Here is a 5,585-nt window from a genome sequence, read left to right on the forward strand (position 1 = left end):
GATTAAAGAGGACTGTCAGAATGCATGCATTTGTTTTGTTGTTGTTGTTGTTCTTGTATTTTCCCACTTGGAATTCAAAAGACGTCTAAGTATTCATCTCAAAGGGGATGACGCTCAGCAAGACAGAGAGGGGAGGGTGAAAAAAGAGATATTTCTCAACATCTTTTTTGCTGAGTGTCAGCAAAGTTCTGAGCTTCAGAAGATGTTTTAATAATAGTAATAATAATAATAACAACCAGAACTGCCCAACCCACTCCCCATTAATTGCTGGGGGGGTTTGGGGGGGGGGAGATGGGGAGATATAAAAGTGCAAGAATGAAATGGGCTTCTTGAACTGGGGGAAAAACAAGCAAACATCATCAGTATTTGAAAATAAATGAGGGAGATGAATAAAATATCAGCAAAGATCTTTGTGCAGTTCTGAGACAAACTAGCTCTTTTCTTTGAGCAAGTGAAGAATAAAGATCAAAACAAGGCCAGTAGAACTGCTGATCTGCTAATGTATGACAAATAAACATTGCTTCAACAGACTGAAAAGATGGTACTTGTGAAAGCTGAAAGGTCCCCTGTGCCAGCACCGAGTCACGTCTGACCCTTTGGGGGGACGCCGCTTTCACGATGTTATCTTTGCAGACTATAGAGCGGGGTGGTTTGCCAGTGCCTTCCCCAGTCGTCACCTTTCCCAGCAAGCCGGGTCCTCATTTTCTTTATTTCTTTATTTCTTTATTTACTATTCAAATTTAAATCACTGCCCATCTCCACCAAAAGGGGGGACTCTTGGCGGTTCACAATAAAACCAACAATTAAAACCATAAAAATAGAATTGCAATATCAACAACCAGTATAAATAAAAAATAAAATAAAAACAGAATCCAAGGAGTGAAGATGTCATTCTTGGGGAAGACTCTGTGATACCAACCAGCCCCAGGAGGAACTATTGCCTCTCCCACCATACCCGACCTCGGAAGGATGGAAGGCTGAGTCAACCTGATCTGGCTACCCGAGAGAGAATCCAGCTTCCTCTGGGATCAAACTCAGGTCGTGGGAAGAGTTTTGGTTGCAACACTGCAGCCTGCAACTCTGCGCCCCACGAGGCGTTTTTTTTTTTTAATTTGACAACTTTTTTTAACTTGACAATTAAAACATTGCTTCAACAGACTGAAAAAGTGGTACTTGTTCCATATTATAAACTACCAACATGGCATGCTCTAGAAGGCTTTTGCTACTGAATTCCTTTTGTAATCAACACCCCGGGTGTTTGCCATGTGTAGATCCTGCTTGGCTGAGATCCCTGCCTCAAATGGCCACTCCTTTTATTCATTGCAGGTGGTGATGTCCAGGCTGCTCAATCTGCCAATTTATCTCTACCTTTCTTGGATAGATGTCTTGGGGAGTAGGTACTCTTTGCAAGTGGAGTCAATATTGGGTTTTTGTTATTCTGCAAATATGAGAGGTTCTACTTAGAACCTTTAGAGACATCTCCAGACCAAAAGGAGGAGCCTCCAAGGGCCTCTGGATGGTGCACCATTTGCAGTAGTGACCAATTTTCCAGGTTTCAACGGTCAGGAACAAGATGTGGGGGAAAACTACTTTGATGTGTTGTCTCACTAAAGATAAGAAACCTTAAACTTTTTAAGAATTCCTCGCAACCCCCCATCAACTTGATTTTTTTTTTTTAAAAAAGTATTAGAAAAGGAATAGATTTGTGCAATTTCTAGAGGGTTATGATGGTTTTATAATCAGCTTCATTCATCTTGTAACACTATACTGGATTTTCCATTTTTCTTTTTCTTCAGTGGTAATAACTGTGGAGAGGGAGAGGGCGAAACTGCTTAATATTTTGTCCATGTGTGTTCACAGCTAGTATTTTCCAATTTTGCTTCCACGTAGGTAGCTATTGGGGGAAAAAAACCCTGTATCCTTTATTTTTAAGCAACAATTCAGCTTTAGTAAGGTACAACTTACTTCTAGAAGGAGTTTTCCACCTTCTGATCAAGCACCAGAATGAGCATTCGTAGTTCAGAGAGTCATTTCGACAAGGACAATGTCCCAAGACATTTCTCCACCCAATACCTTTGTAAGATGCCACCATCTTCTCAGCTGTCACTTAAAATGGAACCCAGTATTCAGAAAACAGGACCAAAACTTCACATCTTTAGCTTTACATTAGCACTGGCCTCATCTGGTCAAGGCTGAACCAAGACTCCCATTGCTGGAGACACTCATCTCTTGCCTCTACAACCCCACCTTCCAATCCTTCTAAGACAACAAAGCTGTTTCCGTACATTTTAGGACAGATACAAAATCAAACCAGCCTAGTTTTGTGACACCACTGTAAACTGTATACAATATTAGAAATCTTTTACCAGCCATGGGTCGCCTAGTGAAGGCCAGTCTACCGCTAGGAAAAGAAATTACACACCTTACTTCTATTAGAACCAACTCAGACAAGACGTCAGGAAGAAAAAAAAATCCTTAAAAAATAAAAATAGAAATGTGAAGAACATAAAATGCTGCTTTAATGCTTTAGGAGCAGAGTCATGCTCAAGTTGTGCAGATCACAAGCATGGAAGAAAAACAGAGACCGCAGGCATCTGTTCCAAGAAGTTAGGAATGAAGGACTATCAAGTCTAACCAGGTACTGGACTAGATTTCCCGGTCGGTGGCTTTCTCCTTAAGGGTACGGGTGCTGGAGCTACTGGACAAGAAGAACTTTCCATCACTTGGGCCTGGGGCAGCTTTAAGTTCAACTACTGTGATTTCAGGAGCCTCACCTTCCCCACTCTTTGGTTGGTATAGACCCCAGAATTTGCATCAGAAGAGCCTCTCCTTTGAGACCCAACTTCTTCAGAGCTTTCACAGACCTTGGTGGACTCAGACATTGATTTAGCCTAGGAGGGTGGATTTTCTTCTGGGGTCCCAAAGATGATGGGTGCCATGTTATGTCTTCTCCCCTACCCAACCACCCCCACTTCCCCCCTTTGGCAATTTACATCTACATTGTCACTGGAGCCACCATCTGAGGGACAGAAAATCTTAGAGATATTTCATCCACTGGGGTCCATCCCCTTATAGACAGTGGTAGTAACGGTGGATGATACTGTTCCACCTCTATGCTCACCTCCCACTGGTGATATCTATATCTACATAGCTATTTTTCTTCTTTCATTCTTTCTTTCCTCCTTCAGTGGTTTTAGCCAATCTCCCATCTGCAGTCCTGATCAGAAAGCCCAGATTTCTAGAAAATGATTACAAAGAAAGGGCCTGTGTGATTCTGCTGTTGGCAACAGGTTTTGCAATATATGCCCATACCTTCTACTGAGCCCTACCATCTTAACAGCCTGAAAGCAACCTGCATTGGATGCTATCTTTAATGCAATAGCCTGCATATTTATTGATGAATGACTATATAGATATGTAAATACACTCTCTGCCTGACATGAATGCATATTTACATATGCTCATTCACGTTTTCTTAATTATATTGTCACTTAGCAGTCCACATTTAATTCTGCTGGGCTTTCATCGCCAAAACTCCATGCCTTTTCTGACGTCCTGAGCTTTATCTTGTGCAGCGCATGTGTGTGTGTGTGTCATCTCATTTTCAGCTTCTTAATGATCTTTTAATGAGATGTCAATTAACGATGCAAACTTGGGAAAGCAGGCGTTGAGGGATTGTTGCTACCCGGTGCATTACAATTGTTCAGTTCGTAATAATTCTTGGGATAGCATGCCCTCTCTCTGTCTCCTATTAAATATATCTACTTGTGTGATTAAAGGAAGCAATAGGTTTTGGATGGAGCCACTGGAGAAAACTGGGAACTCTGTTATAAGCATTCTCAAAACCACTCCCATGAATTCAATACTCAGATAATGAAGTTTCCATACTGAAGTCAAAGCTTTTGGAATTCTTGGGTGTTCTGTTGTGTGTCAATTGTTAATTTCAAGTTTCTGCAAATGCCACATATGAATAGTTTCCCTTGCCTTCTACTCATTAATACCATCTCTGTAGGAACATTATTGGTGTTATCTGTTTCACTCATAAAACATTAGGCAGGACTGAATGAGAATTTCATCTGGTAGGAATTTATCAATTTTTCAAGTGTCATCACAAGGAAGGAAAACACTGGAGATTTTTTAAAAATGGAGTATTTCTTACTTACTTTATTTCTATACCTCTACACTCTGCATGGAAAATAGCACAAGACAGAGCTGACATCTTCATCCACCCATACCAAGGATTTGGAGTGTTTCATTTTTTAAAAGGGTTTAAATCCCAATGAATCACAATTTCTATTTCATTTGCTGGCTGGAGATGATGATTATGTTTAATCTTCCCAAGCAGGGAATACTTGTACCATTTATCTTTTGGATATTTCCATTTTTGTTGGGATCATTTAAGTAGAAGAACTTTACTGAAACTCACCTATTTCTTCATGACTGTTTCTGGGAAGCAGAAACATTCCACCCTTTTGGGGAAAAAACCCTTAAATAAGCTTTAAAATCCCAAAGAGCACGACCACCCTGCCAAAAATTATAGGAAAAAGGAAAATTGCCTCCCCCATGTGTCTGATGGCATGATGGCCACTTCACATTATTGTCCACTGCAGCTGTTCACTATCAACAAAAATGTCCATCCCAGTATAAATTAATCCTTGATCTGACTCAAATAACCTCTCCTTAAAGCCACCCAACACTTCCCACTCAAGCTCCAGGTCCACTCGTTCATGCAAGCCGACTGAGATATCAGTCAATGCTTGGGTTCATCTTTAGCTGTTCCATCTTTAAACTATGATTCAGTTTCTCTGTAGTTTTTCCTTTCATTTCTAGGCAAGGGGTCTCCAAGCTAGGAGAATCTTTTAGGTAAACATCTTTACCTTTACCAAGAGACTGGTCAAGCTTCTGTTGATGGTCAGAAGTAGCCTAGAGTTTGCACACTGCATCATAGATTTATGATGTCTTTACAATACAGTGGACAGCCAGCTGTTGTGTTGATTTACCCTAGCTACATCCTTGTCTGCAATAAAGCTGCCAATCTAACCAAGTTACGCCTGAGAGACTTCTGCCAAGTCCAGCCTAGTTCAGAATAAGGAGTTAAATATCTGGAGAGCTGTGATTTACTGCTGAGCCCTGGTATGATATCCAACACCCATCTCCTCATCAGTCTTTAAATTCTCCCATGTTTGTCTGATTTCCCATGGTGTGTCAATCCTCTGCAAATTCAATTTTCTTTCTAACCTGTGATGATGTCCTCATAAATCATGCTGCAAAAATAAATATGCAGGTACTTTTATGAGAGGTGGGGGAGAACATTTTGAGGAGTAAAACCTTTTGTAACTGATACGTAATGTCACCAGAATCAATAGCTAGCAGGAGAATCTGCAGAGGGTGTCTGGATCACGTATAAGAGTTTGCAAATGATCGATGGCTTATGTGCATCCAGCAAGTTTCAGTGAAGTTTATAATAATCAGGCAGCTAAATTATAGCTAAATTCCACATGGTAGAAATCTCCAATGAATCTTTGTGGAAGAAGACCTAAACCAGACACAATGAATATCATAGGAGTGGAGGTCCTGCTAAGAGA

General features: G+C 40.7%; 1 pseudogene; it reads right to left on the minus strand.

Moving 5' to 3' along the window:
* Positions 1-2,518: 2,518 nt before the first annotated feature.
* Positions 2,519-5,263, minus strand: LOC134506313 (jupiter microtubule associated homolog 1-like; annotated as a pseudogene).
* Between the last annotated feature and the right edge of the window lie 322 nt (positions 5,264-5,585).

Source organism: Candoia aspera, chromosome 16 (genome assembly GCF_035149785.1).
Source record: "Candoia aspera isolate rCanAsp1 chromosome 16, rCanAsp1.hap2, whole genome shotgun sequence".
In the NCBI taxonomy this organism is placed as follows: domain Eukaryota; kingdom Metazoa; phylum Chordata; class Lepidosauria; order Squamata; family Boidae; genus Candoia; species Candoia aspera.